The 25520-nt window shown below is 35.0% G+C and overlaps 3 pseudogenes; all 3 read left to right on the top strand.

Moving 5' to 3' along the window:
* Positions 1–1899: 1899 nt before the first annotated feature.
* LOC110141430 (small ubiquitin-related modifier 1-like) lies at positions 1900–3029 on the top strand (annotated as a pseudogene).
* Positions 3030–6397: 3368 nt separating this feature from the next.
* LOC139029634 (tigger transposable element-derived protein 1-like) lies at positions 6398–14126 on the top strand (annotated as a pseudogene).
* A 152-nt stretch (positions 14127–14278) lies between these two features.
* LOC110141431 (tigger transposable element-derived protein 1-like) lies at positions 14279–15482 on the top strand (annotated as a pseudogene).
* Positions 15483–25520: the final 10038 nt, after the last annotated feature.

Here is a 25520-nt window from a genome sequence, read left to right as displayed (position 1 = left end):
TTCTGCTTTTCTCCATGATGTAAATATTATAACCATGCTGGTGATGGACAGGGAAGCCTGGCGTGCTGCTGTCCATGGGGTTGCAAAGAGTCAGACACAACTGATCGATTGAACTGAACTGATGGATAATAATTTTAAACTATAAAATTAAACTTATTGAATATTGAGTTGAGATTAAAAGCCCACATACTTACTACTTTTGATTTTAATATTTTATTTCATTCTAATTTGCTAAAATTCACTTTATAAGGATGGGTATATTCAAGAATTGACTTGTGAAATTCCCTAAAATTTGCTTTCATGAGCCAGCTTTCAAGGACCAGTTCCAGCACACACTTGGACCCAGCCAGTCAGCCTCCTGTTCTGATCCTGACACCAATCTAATTTTTATGGAGTACACTTGTACACTTGAATCCATGCTTTGCAGAAAAAGCCAACTTGATCTTTTCAACTTTCTGCCAGTTGCCTTCCCCTTTTCCCAATGAATATGTCAAACAATCATGACATATGTTTATATAGAATTAATAATGAATCTTGAGAGAATTACCTTGATCAATGTTTACTGACAAGTTTTACACTGTGAAAATTGACTTTTTAAAATAGTTCTGTTAATCTAGCAGCTGTTTATCTAGGAGAGAATGAGCATTGTCTGGGGATTAGAGTTCTTTTGATATTGAAATGCCTATTTTGATGTCTTTTTTCCAAGATTTTTATGCCATTATCCTATTTACCATAGAGCACATGACCACTTTCTGGTATTGGTGTCAAATATTAAAAGGACAGCCAGAAAATGGATGAATGTAGCAGTTGAAGGCAAGAGAGAAACAAATGAAATGGACATGCCAATTGCTTTCTGTGCATCTGGACAGGCACAGACCTTACTGATCCATGCCAGGCTGCCAGCCAACATAAAGGAAAATAAAGGCTTTCAGATGTGGAAATGATTAAGGCATCTTTCCAATTCTCTTCAGCTGTGAGAGAAAGAAAGGTTGCTAAAATTGCAAGCTGCATTACTAATGCATAAGATAATTGTCCTACTTTTGCATAAATTACTCAGACCCATTCCTCTCTCATTTTCAAACATTGGTTCTTTAATGTCAGATATTCATGTGAGAAATATATTCCCTGTATTCTACTGATTCACTTGCTACTAGAGATTACATTGGGCAATACAACCCCCATTGATTTTCTCTATATTAGAATATTCTATCAAACTTTGTGATTTCTTAATTGATGCAACATTATACTATACTCATATGTAGACACTCAAATATAGAAATATAAAATTTTATTTTCAATAATTTATTGTATTAAGGAATTTTATAAATGAAAAACAAATGCCAAGCGGGGATATCCTGCCAACAATTAAAAGTTAATTTATCTTCTTATTCAATTGCTTCAACTTGAGACAAAACAAAACAAGGAATTGACTTAAAAATCTATTCATTACTTTCCAGTTTTAAGTATTGAGTATTTTATTGTACACTGGCACACAAAAGTATACACACAAATATGTGTGTATATATTTACTCACAAAACCATACTGGTCAAATGTAATGAACTAAGTCACTAATTAATTTCACAGGGACAAAGGAAATCTTAAGGTGAATGGAGGTGGAATGAGGGAGAAATAGATGAGACTTAACGGTTCTAGAGGACATCACTGGTGGCTCAGTGGTAACAAACCTGCCTGTCAATGCAGGAGATGTGGGTTCCATTCCTGGATCAGGAAGATTTTCTGGAGAATGAAATGGAGACCCATTCTAGTTTTCTTGCCTGGGAAATCACATGGACAGAGAGGCCTGGCATGTTACAGTCCATGGGGTCACAAAAAATGTTGAACACGACTTACAGACTAAACAACAAAGATGAAACTTAAAAATAAAACGATCTGACGGATTTGTAAACCCCGGAGCGAGGTTCTACCTACCTGAGGCAGCTGGTGTGAGGAGACCCCGGGGGAAGCCACTGTCACCATGTCTGACCAGGAAGCAAAACCTTCAACCGAGGACTTGGGGGATAACAAGGAAGGAGAATATATTTAACTCAAAGTCATTGGACAGGATAGCAGTGAGATTCACTTCAAAGTGAAAACGACGACACATCTCAAGAAACTCAAAGAATCATACTGTCAAAGACAGGGAGTTCCCATGAATTCACTCAGGTTTCTCTTTGAAGGTCAGATAATTGCTGATAATCACACTCCAAAAGAACTGGGAATGGAGGAAGAAGATGTGATTGAAGTTTATCAGGAACAAACAGGGGGTCATTCAACGGTTTAGATATTCTTTTTATTTTTTTTTCTTTCCCCTTAATCCTTTTTTATTTTTAAAAATAGTTCTTTTGTAATGGTGTTCAAAACAGAATTGAAAACTGGCACCCCATCTCTTTAAAACATCTGGTAATTTGAATTCTAGTGCCCATTATTCATTATTGTTTCTTTTCATTGTGCTGATTTTTGATGATCAAACCTCAGCCCCCTTCATATCACTCTCTCCTTTTTAAAAATTACATGTGTGCATAGAGCCCGCCTTTTCCAGGACTGTGTATTTGCAGGCTTGTGATAAATAAGATCGACTAATGCAAGTGTTCCTAATGACTTTCCAATTGGCCCTGAAGTTCTAGCATGTGATTGCTTCACTCCTGGACTATGACTTTCAGTGGGAGATGGAAGTTTTTTGGAAAACAGAACTGTGGAAAAATGACCTTTCCTTAACTTGAAGCTACTTTTAAGATCTGAGGGTCTGGACCAAAAGAAGAGGAATATCCAGTTGGAGTCAAAATGACAGAGAATAATGACTAACTCCAAAGATGGTTTCACTGAAGAGAAAGCATTTTAAGATAAAAGAAAAATCTTGTCAGAAGATCCCAGAAAAGATCTAATTTTCATTAGCAGTTAAAGTTATTCATGCAGAAGTGTATGCAACAGAACACTGCTCTTTTTGACTTTATTTCTACTTTTTGGCCTGGGATATGGGTTTTAAATGGACAGTGTCTGTATTAGCTTCATTAAAATAAACAAAATATTTGTAAAAACTGTAAAAAAAATAAAAATAAAAAATAAAACGATCTTACTAACATACATATACATAATTTTCATACATAGTGTTTTCTTGGTGTTCATCGGTTTTCTCTTTAATATAGTGATACAGTACATATAGATTAGCAATTTGTTCCTTTACATATTACCATTTAAATTTATTAAAATGCAATATAATTTTTAGTTTATTAAAAGATTGAATTCAATGGTTCCTTTGAAATAGCAACAAATTGATTCATTTCACTTTAAATTCCTGTCATGATATAAAATTATGCTAGGAAAATGGCCCACCAGATCTGAATGAATTAAGTGACAACATTATAACATCCAACTTAATAATCTGAGGAAGAAAAGTCTGGGAAGTTATAGGAACTGTTGATTGATTGCAATTGATTTGTAATTATCTGTTCATTACCATACTGCAACCTTAACAGCTTAACAAGTCAATCTTCATAATGATAATGAAGCAGATAGCACCACAGTGTACATAAAGATGGGGCTTTACAAAATTCAAGTTATTTACTCATAATATACTAAAGCTTGATTATACTGTTGATTATAGTTGGGGGAATTATATTCAACTGTAAGTTTTATCAGTGATTGAAGCTGTTATTTTTCTAAGCCATGATATGATGTTTCTTTAAGATAATGTATAAGTTTTCCAATATTTTGTATATGCATACATTTGAATATGCAAATAACCATTTCAATACTACTTAATAATGTTGCACAATGGCTAGAAATAAGTTACTAGAGCACTCTTGCAGATTTATTAAAAAAAAAAATTCTAAAGTGTAACATTTGAGTAATGACTAAAACAGAAACTTTTAGAATTTCACAGGAAAATATTGCAAATATGGTCACAATTTGATAAATATTTATTATTAAGAAATAACTTCTTGGGGGATAGTAGGAACTTTTACAACTATTTGTGAGACAAGATATTTTATTCCTGCAGTAAACCAGTTAGATTAAAATTCTAAAGACAAAGTTTGCCTTTAGAATTCTAGTACATTATTTCATAGTTTTCTTGAAGTATAGGTGACTTCCAATATTATATTAGCTTTACATGTATGGCATAGTCCATTTTTACTTATTTTACAACCATCAAGATTGCCGAACAAGCCATGTGAATACTATTTTAAGCAACATGCATTGAACTTAAAGAGGATTTCAACAGACTTTGCTGGAAGTGATACATTTCAGAGAAACACCATGAACCACTTATATCAATTCACTGCTGCACACTGATGTTAATGTTCAAATGTACTGGGGGATGGTCAGTGAGTACTAGAATATAAACCAATATGAATGAGTATCTTAAACATTTATCACTATTCTTTAGGGAAGTAGTACATCTTTTAGCAAATTAAACTTAGAACTCATTTTCTTTCTGTGCTGCCCCTACAGAAATAGCCATTAATTTAAAATTTGAATGTGAAAAAAGATTAAAGACAATTTTAAATCTTCAGAAACCATAGGATATTTATTTATAGAAGTATGCAGGTTCAAAGAACTGGTGATGTCTATAAACCTGAGTGCTGACCATATACTTTCTACAACTTCTTTCAAGTGGCGCAAAAGTTTTTAAATATTGAGAAGGAGAAAATATTGTAAAATATTAAAATATTCTAATGAATTAAATAGAATGTAGAGGGATGTTGTTTGTATTTTTGAAATTTTACTATTATTTAAAAATTGCTCAAATTTCAAGTTTGAAAAAAATGTGAAAGTACTTCTATTGGAATAACAGGGAACATTTTCTGAACTGGAAGAGCTGAAAGACTAGTCTAACTATATAAAACAACACTTTAGAAAACAATGCTTAATAGGCAAGGGAGGCCGATGATCTTTAAGAGTTGGGAGAAAAAATTAATTGAGCCCTAAAATTTTTCCAGCTTACTAACCACAAAGTTTATATGTTATAATACAAGGAGGAGAACCCAGGAAGTATCCACAGTCACCCTGAGTTGAGGAAATTGAGATAGCAATCCAGGGAAACCCAGATGAGTAAAGTTTGTAGGGCAGAGTATGAGAAAGCCAGGGAAGAATGAGCTGCCTAGAAAGGAACTTTGGAGATCTGCAAATTTTTCATCACTCTGTGTAGATGTGAGTACAGATTAGGCCACACAAGTGAGGAATCCACTGGAGACTGGAGAAAGACCTAGTTAACATCTAAATAGAAGGAACTGTGCAAAACACATGTGGGAAAAGCAGAAAACCTTATACTTGATGGATGTTAAATAGAATAGAAAATTTAGACCTTACCTTGGTAGTCATGAAAAATTAGCCAGAGATTAAACATCATACTAAGAAATCTTAAAATCTAGATGCAAGAGGATCAATTGATTTCAAGTAACTCAACTACATCTAAAAAAAAAAAAAAGGAAAACAACCCTCAAGAATATTTTTAAATAATGCAATTAATCAGCACGTAACAAGGTACACTTACCTTATTTGGCATGGAATCAAAATTAAGGGCATTCAAAGATGCAGAGAAATACATTCCATAGTTAAGAAAAATGCACACTAAGTTGATGAAAAAATGATTGATGCAAACTGAAAGTTTTAAAATACTTTAAAAACCAAAATGGACCAAACAAAGCAAAGCATTCTTTCATCCAATTAGATCAACATAATTGAAAAACCAAAACAAAACAACAACAATCTTTGAAAATACATCTACTTTCCAAGTGACATACGTTTCAAAAGGAAAGTGAAATAAAGACAGCTTATAAAATCTTAAAAAATTCACTATCAACATACATGAACTACAAACATTTCAAAGGAGTTCTTCAAACAGAAGAAAATATGATATCTCCAGGTAGAAACCCAGATCCATGACAGAAGATAAATAATACTATGAATGATAACTGTATGGATATAACTGTAAAAGCTTTAATTTCTTATGCTCAATTGAAAATTTAGAGTAAAATTGATATTTTTGAAGCTTATAGTATATATGGCAAGAATATCACCAAAGATTTGTAGGAAGAAATGGAAGCATACTACTGTTAAAAAAAAAAAAAAAAGAAAACTTGTTTTGTGACAACCTAAAGCTGTATGTTGCTATTTAGTGACTGAGGACTGAGTCATATCCATCTTTTGCAACCCCATGGACGGTAATCACAGAAGTAAAAACAACTTTATTCCTAGTATATAGGAAGGGAGATAGAATGAATTCAAAAATAATGTTCAAACTAAAGAAGGCTGAAAAAAATGAAAAACAAAAGAAAGATGTGATAAATAGGAAAAACAATAACAGATTCAAAGTCAAGAGAATTATAGCAGATTGTTTCTTCAAAGAATGCCATCTTAATTTTCCTAGCTAGTGAATATGTTGCATCATACGCCGAAATGAACAGCGCAGACATAATTAAGGATTTCAAAACAACAAGATTCTCCTGCATCATCCAGGTTGGCCCAATGAAATCTCAAGAATCCTTAGAAAGACAGGAGTACCAGGGTCAAAGAAGAGATGTAATAACAGATTCAGAGGTAAGAGACAGGAGAAACTAACCTATTTCTCCCTGGAGAGCCTCATCTACAACAATATCTATCTCCTTCTTGTGAAAGTGCTTGAAATTCTAAAATAAAGTGTGCTGCAGTTAATAAATTAACATATGTATAATTTGGTTAATTACTACACATCTCATTTAACCATAATGCAATGAGATTGGTACTTACTTGTCAGAAATATTGAAAATATTTTCCCTAAACACTTTTTAACACCTGGCGGTAGTATGTCCTTTAATCTTCTTGCAAATAGCCTTCAGCATTTCAGGCTATAATTTCAGTTTATTCATTTACATTGTGGTGACTCAAATAAATCACATTGCTTGCAGTTGAAGTTTTTAAAAATTTTCACATTATTATATAAGACAATTTTGTAAATATTTACTGGAGACTATAAAAGATAGCTAGACACATTTATAATGGTTATTACTGTTCAGGTTTGTTATTTAGAAACTGAAGATGTCACTCAATGATTTTTTTAATTGATTGAAAGATGTTTAGACATTTTTATTTCAGAGTGAAGAACATCCACATTGCAATATAAGATTATTTTCACACTTAGATTATAACTCACTGACATCATTACCTCACCTCTACTCCAAAAACAATTAACTCTTCTGTAGATGTTTTCTGTGATGAGTAGCTATCAATATTTCAGTAGAAGGATATACAGTGTAATGGAATCTATGTTTCACTTAAGAATAACAAGGAATTTTGCAAGATTATTTTCCATACAATAGTGTTTACATTGGTTGTAGAGTCCAGAAAATATCAGTCATGTTTTTATTTTCAATACTTATCAACATAAATTTTATGCAATATCTTTGAAAATATTATTTTACATATTTATTTATTAGATTAAAGAAAACACTCTTAATAAGAAATATTGGAAAATTATTAGATTACTAAATATGTATAAATAAGAATATCTGGAGTGATTTAAGCAATGTTTCCATTTTGATAAGATAAATGAGCACTATAAATATATTTCTAAGAAAATAATGAGAAACTGTGAACATATTAAATATAAAGATGTTCAATACAGTATTATTTAAATGAAATATTTGATATAAATAATTGATATAATCTGAATATCCAATATTACAAACTTGCAAAATTTTTATGATAAGTCATATAATGGGAAATTAAATAATTATTGAAACGCAATAAAAATACCAACATGAAAAATTAATATGCTCAAAAATAAAAGTACAGCTCATGAAATACTAAAAATATTATTTTTGTAAAAACATATTTTGTAATTATACCTATGTATATATCCATACCCATGGATATAACACTACAGCTTTACACCTCTCTGTGTACCCTATAAATATAAAAGATTGAGACCTAATCTCAGTGGTGACTGTTTTTGGATAATGAGAATACTATAGAAAACTTAAACGTTATTCATCTGAATTTAAAAATCCAACTTGAAAACACAGTATACATTAGGAAAAAGGATAAATAATGTTTTAAATGTAATTTTTTATACATGTGCTTATGTTATTTAGTATGCAAAAGTATATTTAAACTTAAGAAGGATATGGATTTAATTAAATTAGAAAGTAAGTTATTTTAATACAATAAAAAGTTATTTTGATATGGTAATTCTTATAGAACCTGATGGATAATACAAATGTGATATCTGACTTGGCATTTTTGGAAAAATTTGGCTTTCAGATTATATTATATGATAAAATGCCTAACTAAACCCATTCAGACAGTTTATTTTTAGGAAATAATTAGATATCCAAAACACTTTAATCACAGGATTATAGTCTGATCATAGAATAAGGGAGCATATACTGTATCATATTATCCTTAGAATAAATTATCAAAATCTTAAACTATGGATAGTTAATATAGCAAAACACAAAATAGAAATAGGACATCTATATAATCATTTTGAATACGTCTCTAACGAACTGCGGCTGCTGCTGCTTCCTTGCCTTAGTCACGTCCGACTCTGTGCAAACCCATGGACTGAGCCCGCCAGGCGCCTCTGTCCGTGGATGTCTCCAGGCAAGAATACAGGAGTGGGTTGCCATGCCCTCCTCCAGGGGATCTTATCAACCCAGAGATCTAGGCCGGGTCTCCTGCACTGCAGGCAGATTCTTTACCCCTGAGCCATCAAACTCCCTCCAATAAACCGCTGCTGCTGCTAAGTCGCTTCGGTCGTGTCCGACTCTGTGCGACCCCATAGATGGTAGCCCACCAGGCTCCACCATCCCTGGGATTCTCCAGGCAAGAACTGGAGTGGGTTGCCATTTCCTCTCTAATAAACTAGGCAATATCAATTTAAAAGTTGATTTTTATAAACTAATTAGCTCATTTTATATTCCTTTTGATAATACCACAAGCACTTACTAAGCTCTTCTTCTTTTTTTTTTTTGTATTTAATGAATAATTTTTTTTTTCCATTTATTTTGATTAGTTGGAGGCTAATTACTTTACATCATTACAGTAGTTTTTGTCATACATTGAAATGAATTAGCCATGGATTTACATGTATTCCCCATCCCGGTCCCCCCTCCCACCTCCCTCTCCACCCGATCCCTCTGGGTCTTCCCAGTGCACCAGGCCCAAGCACTTGTCTCATGCACCCAACCTGGGCTGGTGATCTGTTTCACCCTAGATAATATACATGTTTCAATGCTATTCTCTTGAAACATTCCACCCTCTCCTTCTCCCAGAGTCCACAAGTCTGTTCTATACATCTGAGTCTCTTTTTCTGTTTTGCATATAGGGTTATCGTTACCATCTTTCTAAATTCCATATATATGTGTTAGTATACTGTAATAGTCTTTATCTTTCTGGCTTACTTCGCTCTGTATAATGGGCTCCAGTTTCATCCATCTCATTAGAACTGATTCAAATGAATTCTTTTTAATGGCTGAGTAATATTCCATGGTGTATATGTACCACAGCTTCCTCATCCATTCGTCTGCTGATGGGCATCTGGGTTGCTTCCATGTCCTGGCTAGTATAAACAGTGCTGCGATGAACACTGGGGTGCACGTGTCTCTTTCAGATCTGGTTTCCTTGGTGTGTATGCCCAGAAGTGGGATTGCTGGGTCATATGGCAGTTCTATTTCCAGCTTTTTAAGAAATCTCCACACTGTTTTCCATAGTGGCTGTACTAATTTGCATTCCCACCAACAGTGTAAGAGGGTTCCCTATTCTCCACACCCTCTTCAGCATTTATTGCTTGTAGACTTTTGGATAGCAGCCATCCTGACTGGCGTATAATGGTACCTCATTGTGGTTTTGATTTGCATTTCTCTGATAATGAGTGATGTTGAGCATCTTTTCATGTGTTTGTCAGCCATCTGTATGTCTTCCTTGGAGAAATGTCTGTTTAGTTCTTTGGCCCATTTTTTGATTGGGTCATTTATTTTTCTGGAGTTGAGCTGGAGGAGTTGCTTGTATATTTTTGAGATTAATCCTTTGTCTGTTGCTTCATTTGCTATTATTTTCTCCCAATCTGAGGGCTGTCTTTTCACCTTGCTTATAGTTTCCTTTGTTGTGCAAAAGCTTTTAAGTTTCATTAGGTCCCATTTGTTTATTTTTGCTTTTATTTCTAAAATTCTGGGATGTGGGTCATAGAGGATCCTGCTGTGATTTATGTCAGAGAGTGTTTTGCCTATGTTCTCCTCTAGGAGTTTTATAGATACCATTCACCATTGCAACAAACAGAATAAAATACTTAGGAGTATATCTACCTAAAGAAACAAAAGACCTATACATAGAAAACTATAAAACACTGATGAAAGAAATCAAAGAGGACACAAACAGATGGAGAAATATACCGTGTTCATGGATTGGAAGAATGAATATTGTCAAAATGGCTATACTACCCAAAGCAATCTATAGATTCAATGCAATCCCTATCAAACTACCAACGGTATTTTTCACAGAACTAGAACAAAGAATTTCACAGTTTGTATGGAAATACAAAAAACCTCAAATAGCCAAAGTAATCCTGAGAAAGAAGAATGGAACTGGAGGAATCAATCTGCCTGACTTCAGACTCTACTACAAAGCCACAGTCATCAAGACAGTATGGTACTGGCACAAAGACAGAAATATAGATCAATGGAACAGAATAGAAAGCCCAGAGATAAATCCATGAACCTATGGTCACCTTATCTTCGACAAAGGAGGCAAGGATATACAATGGAAAAAAAGATAACCTCTTTAACAAGTGGTGCTGGGAAAACTGGTCAACCACCTGTAAAAGAATGAAACTAGAACACTTTCTAACACCATACACAAAAATAAACTCAAAATGGATTAAAGATCTAAATGTAAGACCAGAAACTATAAGCTCTTCTTCTGAAGAGAACACTGAACTTAATAACGATCTACTGTTGTCTTACAATACAAGTGTCTCAAACTGTACAGTGAATTTCATCATCTCCAGAAGGTATGGGAAAAGTTTCAAGGCAAGGCAAAACTTTATTTGATCATCCTCAGAGACAGAAGGAAATGAAAGGAGAAGCCAACAAGAAAATAATGATTTTTACCAGTACTTCCAGAAGAATATTTTTCACTTCTTTTCAATTCTAATTTCTAACTACATAATTCTCTAAGCAGGAAATCCTATATATAAGGAGACTAAACCTTTTTGTATATTTTTACATTAATTTCCTTAATTCACTTCATATGAGTGCCAGTTTGACAAATAGAATATCTCACACATCCTTTTTCACATGTATTGTCAATTCGTAAAATGATGGCTGAATTCTATTTGCTCCAACAATCATACATCTTAATTTCAATTCTCTAAATGTTTTATTACTTCATGACATTAATCTTCATGGTTATATAACCATCCACTTTTTTTTAAATTTATTTTTATTAGTTGAAGGCTAATTACTTTACAATACTGTAGTGGTTTTTGATTCTAATGAGATGGATGAAACTGGAGCCCGTTATACAGAATGAAGTAAGCTAGAATGATAAATACCTATACAGTATACTAACCATCCCTCTTTAACAAAAGAGGAATTTGACCATTTAGAAACCAGTCATTATATTAAAGTCTTCATGTTATTTTTTTCTTAGGCTTCATATTAATTTACAGGTATAATATTATTGGAAAAAAAACCTGCCAATTAAGCATACTATATTTGGCAAAATTATTTTCAAAAATAAAGGATATATAAAGACTTTTCTTGATAAGAAGTTGAGCGAGTTTATCACCATGATGTGTTTATAAGAAATGTTAAAGAGAATTTTCAAATTGAACCAAAAGTTTCAAAACAGCAATGCTAAAGCTTATGAAAATATAAGCTTTATCTTATAAATAAAAAAAAATATATATAAAAGTAAATATCTTTATTGGTAAAGATAACTAATCAAATACAGAAAACTGTAGCACTGTAATGGTTATATGTAAATCACTTATAGTTGTTGTAATATAAACATATTAAATTTCAAAATCAAAAGACATAGATAGGCTAAATGGATTTAAAAAAAACGATCCAACTGGATTTTGCTTATGTGACTCAGTAGATTTAACAATACACCTATGGTGAATATGAAACAATTCAAAAGAAAAAAGATATTTCATGCAAATGGTGGCTAAAAGAGAACAGAAGTGATCATACTTGTATTAGATGAAATAGACTTGGAGTCAAAAATAATCAAAAGAGACAAAGAACATTATAATGGTAAAAGTGTAAGTATATCAGGAGAGTATAACAATTATAAACATATGTGCTAATATTAGAACACTGAAATATATGAAGGAAATATTAACAGAACTAAATGGACAAATATGTAGCAACACACTCTTAGTAGGGAGCTTCATATCCCACCTTCAATAATGGCTAGACAGAAAGAAAGTTAATAAGGAAAGAAAGAATTTGAATCAACTATAGACCAAATGAACGTAACAGTCACATATAGAATATTCCACTCAATAGCATAAAATACAGGCATAAAGCATTTTATTGTGTTTTGTTTTGCTGTGGTTCACATATATTGCAATTTTTACAAACTGAAGGTTTGTGCATTGAACAAGTCTATTAGCGCCATTCTTCCAAAAGCTTGTTTTCACCTTGTGCTTCGGTGTGACATTTTGGTTTTTTTCACGGTATTTTAAATGGTCTCCTTGCAACTGTTTTTGTTATGGTGATCTGTGAGTAGGGATCTTTGCTGGTGCTAGTGCATTGCTTTGGAGCACCAGGAACTGCATCTGTATGAGATGGGTGAGATTAATTGTTGTGGGTATTTTGACTGTTCCACTGACTGACTGTTATCCCACCTCATCCTCCTCTGGCCTGATATTTTCTGACACACGAGAATATTGAAACTAGGCAAATTAATAAATGCACAAGTGTTCAAGTGAAAGAAAAAAATCACATGTCTTTCTTTTAATCAAAAACTAGAAGTGAGTAAGTTTGGTGAGGAAGGAAAGAAGAAAGCAGGATAAGCCAATAGCTAGGTCTCATGTACCAAATAGTTACCCAAGCAGTGACCATAAAGGAAAAGTCCTTGACGGGGATTAAAAGCATTGCTCCAGTGAACACACTAATGATAAGAAAGCAAAACAGCCTTATTGTTGAAATGGAGAAAGGTTTAGTGGTCTAAAACCAGCCACAGTATTCCTTTAAGTTAACACCTAATCCAGAGCAAGGCCATAACGCTCTTCAATTCTGTAAAGGCTGAGAGAGGTGAGGCAGTTGCTGAAGAAAAGTTTGGAGTAGGCAGAGTTTCGTTCATGGAGTTTAAGGAAAGAAATCATCGTTGTTACATAAAACTGCAAGGCAAAGCAGCAAGTGTGGATTCAGAGGCTGCAGCAAGTTGTCCAGAACATTTAGGTGAGATAATTAATGAAGATGCCTACATGAAATAACAGATTCTCAATGTAGATAAAAGTCATATTAGAAGAAGCTGTCATCTAGGACTTCCATATCTAGAAATGAAAAGTTAATGCTTGGCTTCAAGCTACAATAGGACAGACTAACTCTTTTGTTAAGAGCTGATGAAGCTGGTAACTTTAAGTTGAAGCCAATGTTCATCTACTATTTCAGGAATCCTATGGTGGCTTCCCTTGTAGTTCAGTCAGTAAAGAATCTGCCAGCCATGCAGGAGACCCAGGTTCGATTCCTGGGTCGGGAAGGTCCCCTTGAAGAAGGAAATGGCAGCACACCTCATATCCTTGCCTGGAGAATCCCATGGACAGAGGAACCTGGAGTGCTACAGTCCATGCGGTCACAAGAGTCAGACATGACTTAGTGACTAAACCACCACCACCACCATGCTAAATCTACTCCGTCTCTGCTTCTAATAGGAAAAACAATGTGCCTGTATGACAGTGCATCTGTTTAAAACATGGTTTACCAAACATTTTTTAGCCCACTGGTAATAGCTACTGCTTAGGAGAAAAAAAAAACTTTCAAAAAAATTACTGTTTGATTGACAATGTGCCTGGAACCCTAAGAGTTCTGATGGAGATGCGCAATGAGATTAATGTTGTTCTCATAATTGATAACAGTGGGCTCCCCTCATAGCTCAGTTGATAAAGAATCTTCCTGCAATGCAGAAGACCCAGGTTTGATTCCCAGGATGGGAAGATCCCCTGGAGAAGGAACTGGCAACCCACTCCAGTATTCTTGCCTAGAGAATCCCCATTGACAGAGGAGGCTGGCAGGTTACAGTCCATGGGGTCACAAGAGTCAGACACAGCTTAGTGACTAAACTGCTACCCTACTTGATAACACAACATCCATTCTGCAGTCCATGGATCAGGAAGTAATTTTCACTTTCAAGTCTTGTGAATTAATACATACATTTTATAAGGTTGTAATCTAGTCTAGATTGTGATGCTTCTTTTTAAAATATAGTTTTATGTATTTATTTAGCTGTTTTTGGCTGCACTTGGTCTTTGTTGCTGGGTGCAGGCTTTCTCTAATTGTGGCAAGTGGGGGCTACTCTTGTGGTATACAAACTTCTCATTGCAGTGGCTTTTCTGGTTGCAGAGCTCAGGCTCTAGACACAGCCTCAGCACTTGTGGTGTGTGGGCTCTAGAGTGTGGGCTTAGTAGTTGTGACACAGGACTTAGTTACTCTGTGGCACATGCGATCTTCCTAGACCAAGGATCAAACTGGTGTCCCTGCATTGCAAGGCAGACTTTTAACCACTGGACCACCAGGGAAGCCCTAGATTATGATTCTACTTACTGATGGATCTGGCAAAGTAAATAGAAAGCCTCTAGAAAGGGTTCACCATTTTAGATGCCATTAAGAACATTCATAATTCATAAGAAGAAGTCAAAATCTCACTATCAGCAGAAGTGTGAAAGAAGTTAATTCTAGGCCACACGGATGACTTTGAAGGGTTCAAGACTGGTAAAGGAAGAAACTGCAGATGTGGTGAAAAAAGCAAGAAAACTAGAATTAAAAGAGGAATCTGAAGATGTGACTGAATTGATGCAATCTCATAATAGAATTTTGATGATGAAGAGTTGCTTCTTATGAATGAGCAAAGAAAATGGCTTCCTGAGATGAAATATATCACTGGTGAAGATGCTTTGAAAATTGTTGAAATGGCAACAAGGGATTCAAAATATTGCATAAACTTAATTGATAAAGCAGGAGCACAGTCTGAGAAGATTGATTCCAATTTTGAAAGAAGTTCTGTGCTGGATAAAATGCTATCTACCAACACTGCAAGCTACAGAGAAATTATTTGTGAGAGTCAGTTGATGTGGCAAACTTTATTGTTGTCTTATTTCATGAACTTGTCACACCCAGCTTGGCCTTCAGCAAGCACCATCCTTACCAGTCAGCAGCCATCAACACTGAGACAAGACCTTCCACCAGCCAAAGGACTATGATTCACTGAATGCTCAGATGATTGTTTGAATTTTTTCAACAATGAAGTGCTTTTTAAATTACATATGTACATCTTTTAGATATAATGTTATTTCACACTAAATGTGTGTGTGTGTGTGTGTGTGTGTGTGTGTGCGCACGCGCACGCATGCTCAGTTGTGTCCAACTCTTTGCAACCCCATGGACTGTAGCCCACCAGGCTCCTCTGTCCATGAGATTTCCCAAGCAAGAATACTGGAGTGGGTTGTCATTTCTTTCTCCAGCAGATCTTCCTGATTTTAGGGTCAAACACTCGTCTCTTCTGTCTCCTGCATTTGCAGGCAGATTCCTTACCACTGAACATCTTGGGAATCTACTCATACCCATTGTACCACCAGGGAAGTCCTCTTGCCTGATGTATCTTTAGGCCCATCTGATCCGGCCACCTCTTATTATTAAAGTCAAACCTGTGTTGTGTCTGCTGTCCCACCACAAGCTCAGTCCCACAGCATAGAGTTCCTTGGTCAGGCCAGATTCTCATCTGTGGACTTTGCCATACAGAATGCTTCCATCCCTTAGATTGGTTACCTTTTCTCTAACTTCAGGTCTCATCTCCTCTAGGAAGACTTTTTGACTGCACACTCTTGTCCTTCAAGTCTAGGTTAAGTGATTGCCTTATTTACCCTCATGGATTCTGGTTTTGTATTTTTGTTAAAACTACAGCATAGTATAAATGAAACCTTTATATGCACTGGGGAACAATAGCAAAATATTGTGTGACTTTATTGTGATTTTCAGGTTACTGCAGTGGTTTGGAACAAAACCCACAACATCTTTGAGGTGTGCCTATATACATTCTTTTCAAGCATATTTGGGACATTTATTCAGAATAAATCAAATGTTACCTCACAAAACATATATTAACAAATTTAGAATGATTGAAATCATGCTAAATAAATGTTTCTGAAAAAATAACAAATATATAGAAATTTAACATACTGTCTTTAGAAACCAGTGAGCCAAGGAAGAAATCCAAAGGAAATTAGGAAATATCTTGAGATAATGAAGTTGCAACTTACCAAAACTTGTGAGATGCAGCAAAAGTGGTACTAACAGAAAGTTTATAGTATAAATGCCAACATTAAAAAGAAAAAAAAAATCACATAAATAACTACAACCTAACAGAAGTAGAAAAAGAAGAGCAAAATAAGCCCAACTTAGGAAAAGGAAGGAAACAAATAGTATAGCAAAAATAAATTAATAGAAAAACAATTTAAAGATGGAATGAATTTTTTTATAAAAGATTTTAAAAAATTGGCACACATTTAGAAAAGTTAACTAAGAAAAAAGACATGGTTCAAACAATATTAGAAATAAAAGAGGACATATATAAATGATAAATAAATTAAAATTTAAAAGTTTACAAGAGACTACTGTGAACAAACATATGACAACTAAATAGACAATCTAGAAGAAAAGAATAAATTCTCAAAAACATACACTCTACCAAGGCTGAATATAAAGAAATAGAAAGACTTTATACAGATTTTTACAGACCTACAACTAGTAAAGATTTGAAATCAGTATTCCAAACCCACCCCACCCCCACCCCCGCCCCCTCACCATCCCAGTAAGTCCCAGGACCAGGTGGTTTACTGGTGAATTCTACCTAGAATTTAAAGAAAAGTGAATGCCAATCATTCTCCAACTCTTCCAAAAAGTTAAGGAGAATGAAACACTTCCAAACGTATTGTAGGAGACTGGCTGATACAAAGACCAACTAATACAAAGACCAACTGATACCAGATACAATGAAAACAATGAATATCAGATATTCATCCTGATAGCAGAGCCAGATAAAACTACTCAAGAAAACCACAGACCAAGGTCCCTGATAGATACTGAATTCAAGTTACAGTAGTCAGATTTCATGCATTTATCTTAACATCAAATATCTTGGCTAACAACTGGATTCATCTGCATATTTTTGCAGAATCTTTGCTCACTGACAGTGACCTGGCCATCTAGCCAGGCAAACAGCAGCAACAGAATTTCCATATGAAAGTTTTCCCCATTGAGGGAAAGAAATCTGGGATTTTTGTGCATCACAAATGCCCATAATATAAATCAAATTCTCACATGTCTCTTCACATAATGAAGCCACACTGGGTTCTTATTGTTGTTCAGTGGTTAAGTCATGTAAGAATTCTTATTAAGACATTCCCTACCTTCTTTTGAGTTCTAGACATCACTGATTGCGATCAAGATTCTCATTTCACTTCACAAAATACACAATGCTGAACATATGTATTTGTAAGAGTTCTCCAGAGAAGTAGAGAAAAAAAAGAAAAAATAATGTGTGTGTGTGTGTGTATGTGTGTGTGTGTGTGACCTTAAAAGTGGTGATTGTGGAATTTGGCAAATCTACAGATCTGCAGAATGAATCAGTAACATAAAGATCTTGCAGAGTCAAAGATATAGCTCCAGACAGAGTTCAAAAGTTCAAGTATCAGAAGAACTGATGGTATAATTTCAATCTGCAGTCAGCAGGCTCAAGACCCAGGGAAAACTGATATTTCAGGATGAGTGAGAAAGGTAGGCAAAAAGTCAATCTGCAAGTCTGAAGGCCTTCAGGCAGGAGATTTTCCCCTCGTATTTGGAAGAGTTTGTTGTTTTGTTCTATTCATACCTGTGACTAATTGGATGAGGCCCACCCACAACATGCAGGACAATCAGCTTTACTCAGTCTACTGATTTAAATGTTAATCCGATCCACAAGCACCCTCTCAGAAACACTCAGAATAATGTTTAAGCAAATATGTAAGCACTTCATGACCCAGTCAAGTTGGCATGTACAATTCACCGTCACAGCCGACAACCAAAGGATTCAGTCAAAATTCTTCCCTCCTTACTGGTCTCGTTCAGTTTAGTCGCTCAGTCATGTCCAGCTCTTTGTGATCCCATGGACTGCAGCACACAAGGATTTTCTGGTCTCATTAGAACATCATAATGGCTTACTTTAGCAAGTTAAAATACAATTAAATAAATCAAGGGATATTTTAATTTAGTCAAACATTGGGAAAAGTTTTAATTGAGTCTGAATTCATTTTTGCTTAATTGTTACAATTTTCATGCCCCAAACTCCCTCTTTCTCTTCCATCCCACAACTTGTTAAGCCATTAATACAATGTGGCTCCATACCCTGGTGCCAGTTGGAAGTTCAGATCATGTGAACCACATACTAAATACACAGGAACAATCAACCTCTCCCCAAGAATAATGACAGTAATTACTCCATGTTTTCACAAGCCATTTTCAGAACTGCTGGAAACCTGTGATACTCTTTCCAGAAAACCTTATCGTATGAGAAATATGACTTGATATTTCTTTGATGCATGTGTGCATCATCAGTTTAGATCAGTTCAGTTTAGTTCAGTCACTCAGTTGTGTCAGAAATTTGCAACCCATGGACTGCGGCATGCCAGGCTTCCCTTTCCATCATAAATTCACGGATCTTGCTCAAACTCATGAAGATCAAGTTGGTAATGCCATCCAACCAACTCATTCTCTTTTGTCCTCTTCTCCTCCTGCCTTCAGTCTTTCCCAGCATCAGGGTTTTTCAAATGAGTTGGTTCTTCACATACGGTGGCCAAAGTATTGGAGTTTCAGCTTCAACATCAGTCCTTCCAATGAATATTCAGGACTGATTTCCTTTAGGATTGACTGGTTTCACTTCCTTGCAGTCCAAGGGACTCTCAAAAGTCTCCAACACCACAGTTTAAAAGCATCAACTCTTCGGTGCTAGGCTTTCTTTATAGTCCAACTCTCACATCCATACATGAGTATTGGAAAAACCAGAGCTTTGACTACATGGACTTTTGTTGGCAAATTATGTCTCTGGTTTTTAATATGCTGTCTAGGCGGGTCACAATCTTTCTCCCAAAGAGCAAGCATCTTTTAATTTCATGACTGCACCTATCATCTGAAGTGATTTTGGAGTCCCCCAAAATAAAATCTGTCACTGTTTCCATTTTTTCTCCATCTATTTGCCATAGAGTGATGGGACCGGATGCCATGACCTTAGTTTTTTGAATGTGGAGTTTTAAGCCTGCTTTTTCACTCTTCTCTTTTACTTTCATCATGAGGCTCTTTGGTTCTTCTTCACTTTCTGCCATAAAAGTAGTGTCACCTGCGTATCTAAGGTTATTGATATTTTTCCCAGAAATCTTGATTTCAGCTTGGGCTTCATCCACCCCGGCATTTCCCATGATGTACTCTGCATATGAGTTAAATAAGTAGGGTGACCGTATACAGCCTTGACTTACTTCTTTCCCAATTTGGAACCAGTCTTTTGTTCAATGCCTGGTTCTAACTGTTGCTTTTTGACCTGGATACAGATTTCTCAGGAGGCAGGTAAGGTTGTCAGGTATTTACATCTCTTGAAGAATTTTCCACAGTTTGTGGTGCTCTATACAGTAAAAGGCTTTGCCATAATCAATAAAACAGAAGTAGATGATTTTCTGGAATTCTCTTGCTTTCTCTATGATCCAAAGGATGTTGGCAATTTGATTCTGGTTCCTCTGCCTTTTCTAAATACAGCTTGAACATCTGGAAGTTCTTGGTTCACATAGTGTTGAAGCCTGGCTTGGAGAACTTTGAGCATTACTTTGTTAGCATGTGAGATGAGTGCAATTGTGTGGTAGTTTGAGAATTCTTTGGCATTGCCTTTCTTGGGGAATAGAATAAAAACTGATGATTTCTAGTCTTATGGCCACTGCTGAGTTTTCCAAATTTGCTGGCATATTGAGTGCAGCACTTTCACAGCATCATCTTTTAGGATTTGAAATAGCTCAACTGGAATTCCAGTACCACCACTAGCTTTGTTCATAGTGATGCTTCCTAATGCCCACTTGACTTCACATTCCAGGATGTCTGGCTCTAGGTGAGTGATCACACCATCATGATTATCTGGGTTATGAAGATCTTTTTGTACAGTTCTTCTGTATATTCTTGCCACCTTTTCTTAATATCTTCTGCTTCTGTTAGGTCCATACTATTTCAGTCCTTTATTGAGCCCATCTGTGCATGAGATGTTCCCTTGGTATCTCTAATTTTCTTGAAGAAATCTCTAGTTTTTCCCATTCTGTTGTTTTCCTCTATTTCTTTGCATTGATGGCTGAGGAAGGCTTTCTTATCTCTCTTTGCTATTCTTTGGAACTCTGCATTCAAATGGGTATATCTTTCCTTTTCTCCTTTGCTTTCCACTTCTCTTATTTCACAGCTCTTAGTAAGGCCTCCTCAGACAACCATTTTTCCTTTTTGCATTTCTTTTTCTTGGGAATGATCTTGATCCCTGCCTTTTGTACAATGTCACGAACCTCTGTCCATAGTTCTTCAGGCACTCTGTCTATCAAATGTAATCCCTTGAATCTGTTTGTCACTTACACTGTATAGTCTAAGGGATTTGATTTAGGCCATACCTGAATAGTTTAGTGGTTTTCCCTACTTTCTTCAATTTAAATCTGAATTTAGCAATAAGGAGTTAATGGCCTGAGGCACAGTCAGTTCCCAGTCTTGTTTTTGCAGACTGTATAGAGCTTCTCCATCTTTGGCTGCAAAGAAGATAATCAATCTGATTATGGTATTGATCATCAGGTGATATCCATGTGTAGAACCTTTTCTTGTGTTGTTGGAAGAGGGTGCTTGCTATGACCAGTGCATTCTCTTGGCAAAACTCTGTTAGCCTTTGCCCTTCTTCATTCTGTTGTTGTACTCCAAGGCCAAATTTGCCTGTTATTCCAGGTATCTCTTGACTTCCTACTTTTGCATTCCAGTCCCTTATGATGAAAGGGACATCTTTTTTAGTGTTAGTTCTAGAAGGCCTTGTAGGTCTTCATAGAACTGTTCACTTTCAGCTTCAGTATTACTGCTTGGACATAGACTTGGATTACTGTGGTATTGAATGGAATGCCTTAAAAATTGAACAGAGACCATTCTGTCATTTTTGCAGTTATACCCAAGTACTGCATTTTGGACTCTTTTGTTGACTATTATGGCTACTCCATTCTCCTCTAAGGGATTCTTGCCCACAGTATTAGATATAATGGTCACCTGAATTAAATTTGCCCATTCCAGTCCATTTTAGTTCACTGATTCCTAAAATATTAGTTCAGATATCAGTTTAGATACCTAAATTGAGTTTTAGGTCACAAGTTATTCTTCACTCACAGGTTGATCACAAAATCTCTCTCACTCTGTCTTCCTATAATATCACATAATACCTCTTTTTAACCTAGAAATCTTGCCCTTGTATTCACCAAAATTTACCATGCAACCAAGGACAAAGACGAGCTGCAAGGAGATGGTAGGAAGGGCCCAATCATAATTAAATTGAATCCCATACCCACCAGGTGGGTGACTCATGAACTAGAGAACAATTATATCAAGAAATTCTCACACTGTTTTAAGGTTCTAGGCCTCCATCCAGGCCTATGTATCTAAGGCGTAAAGTAGGACCTTATAAAATTGACATGATGTGACCATATGATACACCTGAAAGCCATGATACTCAGAGACAAAAGATTATCCAAAAAAATAAAATTAATGTGAAGCATATACAACTAAATATATATTACTTTTCTTCAAGTGATATGGTAAAAGAAATTATGATTGTTTGTTAGATATGCAGCTTCCCTGTATAACTTATAAGTTAAACTCCCCAAATCCTCATTCTGGGAAATGCATGTCATTGTATCATAATCTAACATCAATTAGCGTTTGCTTTATTCCTATCTTTGTGCCATATTATTAAATTGTATCCAGAAAAAAAATAAAACACATAATGGATTTTATTAAAGAGTATATGTAATAGTTATGGTAAAAGATTAAATTGTAAAGGGGGTTCGGATTAAACCCTTAAAATAAGATAAAATTATACAGCAGTCTTGTTGAACTCATTATCAAGTTAAAAATGCATTCCAAAATAGACCTCTTATTTTATTTTATTTTATTTTTTTCCCCAATGAGAAATGCAGACTATATAGGTCAGGTAGTCAAGCAAAATCTCCCCAGCAGGATATACAAATTTGAAACCTTTCAAAAGGCAATGCTTTTATTCCCCTTAATTAGGCAATTAATTGTACTGGCATTTATAGGCTGCATGTAGTGAAAGAAAAAGAGATAAAGAAAAGCAGTAAAATCAAATATTTCAATTTTACTTTAAAGGTCATTGAATTATATGACCTAACTTACAAGTATTTAACTTGAAATAAAAAAGTCAGGAAACAAATGAGCTGAGTAACTCAAGTGGTGAAGTTTTCTACTCTAGCTAGAACACAAAAGATTTTCTTTTTAAGAACTCACTAGTATGTCTAAATAAATGATCTCTTTGTAAATGTCTTGAACTAAAGCTTTTCTCACTTTTTCTCTATATGTGTATTATACTTAATATTTTGCTTCTCTTTATTATGCAAATATAAAGTTAAAATAATAGTTTCTTCCTCTTATATAACAAGAAAATATGTTTCAAAGAATAAAAATATGCATATGCAAACTTAAGTGTTATGCTCTTCAAGCAGAATTAATTTATCGGCTAAAAGCATCAGTATTTTCTAAAACTTATTCATAAATTTTATGTACATATTCCAGATACTATTAGTCTCTTGATTAAGGATTACTTCTTAAAAAAAAAAAATCATTTATTTATTTATTTATTTTTGGCTATACTGGATCTTCATTACTGTGCCAGGGCTTTCTCTATTGCAGAGAGCTGGAACTACTGTCTAGTTGAGGTACACAGGCTTCTCATCCAGAAGCTTCTCTTGTGGAGTATGAACTTTAGGTGCACAGACTTCAGTAGCATGTGTGCTCAGTAGTTGTGATGTGCAGACTCTAGGGCACACAGGCTTCAGTAGTCGTGGCTCAAAGGTTTAGTTACTGCACAGCATATGGGGTCTTCCTGCACCAGGGACTGAAGCAATGTACCCTACATTGGGATTTCCCTGGTAGCTCAGGCGGTAATGCCCCTGCCTGCAATGCAGGAGACCTAGGTTCCATCTCTGGGTCAGGAAGATCCCCTGGAGAAGGAAATGGCAACCCACTCCAATATTCTTGCCTGGAGAATTCCATGGACAGAGGAGCCTGGTAGGCTACAGTCCATGGGATCACAAAAAGTCGGACACGACTGAGTGACTTCACTTTGCTTCACATTGGGAGGCAGATTCTTATTTACTGTACCACTAGGGCAGTCCAAGGATTACTATCATAGTGAAAGAAATAGTGAAAAAATTTTTTTTAATTTATATAGATAATTCAGAAGAAAACATACAGAATTTTTTGAGTATCATATAAAATAGATAAAGTGTATTATAGAAAAGATAATACATACATTTTCTATGAAAGCCCAAATAGGATACAAAGGACTCATACAAATATATTTATTACATATTGTCATATTGAAATTCTGAATACATTCTCAAAAAGGAAAATAATATGCAGAAAACATATAATAAAACTAGGAAATAAAAAAGAAAGAGTGATAGGATCTCCTTCTTTAAGTATTAATAAAACCTAATTTAAGTGGTAATTACAAAGTAATGTATTTTTTAAATTTAGGATACAACAATGATTACCATGGCAGAAATCACCATTTATCTCCTATTTGGATTCTAAACACACCTATAAATGGAAGTTTGAATGGACCCCTGCTCAGTAACTGAAGACTATTTATTTGTAGTCTCTCTTCCAGCTATATACGGACTTAGGTCTAGATTCTGACCCTCATAAGTGGGCAGAAGATTCAAACCACCATCTTTTGGAATGAATCAAGTGTGCAAAGTATTTAACAAGCCAGTTTTTCATAAAACTAAATTTAAAAAATATGTATATATTTTTTTTATTTGCAGACCCTAATGTATCTCTATTACAATGAACAAGTGAGTTAGTTTTTGGAAGTGTAAGATAGTTAAACCTCTCTCCACCTTCTATTACTCTATCTCATTTCATGAAAATGAATGTTGTCTAACTATTGGAAAATTTTAATTTAAATGAATCACCCTCTTTGATACTATCTAATGAGGTGCTAGGAAACTTGCAGCTTGGGTGAGTCTTCATCTAGTGTTTAAGTTTGTATTGTTTTGATAAGTAATACAACTGAACATTTGACTTTCATCTTTGTGAATCTGTATTAGCTGAGAGATGGACATGCCAACAGAAAGGACCCCACGTCAGACCAAATATGGGCCTAGATAATTGGCCAGAGAATGCTGGGAAACTAACCCCACCACCCTAAAACCTGAGACTGTAGCCACATCACAGAGCAACTCTCCAGAACTCTCTTACCTTGCCACTCCACCCTTGTGCCCATTTCCGACAAAGTCCTTTGCTTTGTCAGTACATATGTCTCCTTGTGCAATGGATTTCCAAGTGTTAGACATGAGTCCAGGTTAGACCTTGAACACAATCAGTTCATTTTCTAAAGTCTGAATATTTCTTTATATTTCATTTGTGAAGTAGGAAGTAAAGATATGCACTGAATTAGAAGTTAAGAAGAGTAAAGAGAGTAATGACTAGAAAAGGAAAAACAAAACATTTGTTTGGATCAGATTAAAAACCAAGATATTATAAGCAGTATCATTTAAAAATGCCCTATTTTCTTGATAGGGCTGAACTTTTCCATTTGTACATGCAATGCATGTATGGAAAAATTTGCCAAGGAGTGAATTTCCAAGAAAATAACTGAAATTAAGAATGGGAAACTTGAGCTAAATAGCTAAGAAGTAAGGAAGGACACTCAGCTTAAATAAAAGGATTCAGGGACTAGGTAGGTATCTTTACATAAATTGCAGGTATATTGAAAGAGTAATAATGAAAGAAATAAAAATGTAGATTATAATCAATTAAAAAGATATCTCAATATAATATTTTGAAAAGCTGAACCTATACATTGCTGAACCTGTAAATTGTCCAGACTTCAAAGTTTGGTATAGGGTTGAAATTAAAGTCACTGAAACTGATGAGGTAAAGAATTAGTCTAGAACAGTGGTTTTCAAAGGCCATGAAAGAAGAGGAACTTTTTTCTTTTAAATTTCAAATTTGTGGCAGAGAAGTGGTTTCACAAAAATTCCAAAGCAAGTGAAATT

The sequence above is a fragment of the Odocoileus virginianus genome, chromosome 25 (assembly GCF_023699985.2).
Source record: "Odocoileus virginianus isolate 20LAN1187 ecotype Illinois chromosome 25, Ovbor_1.2, whole genome shotgun sequence".
In the NCBI taxonomy this organism is placed as follows: Eukaryota; Metazoa; Chordata; class Mammalia; order Artiodactyla; family Cervidae; genus Odocoileus; species Odocoileus virginianus.
This window is presented reverse-complemented; position numbering and strand designations above follow the sequence as displayed.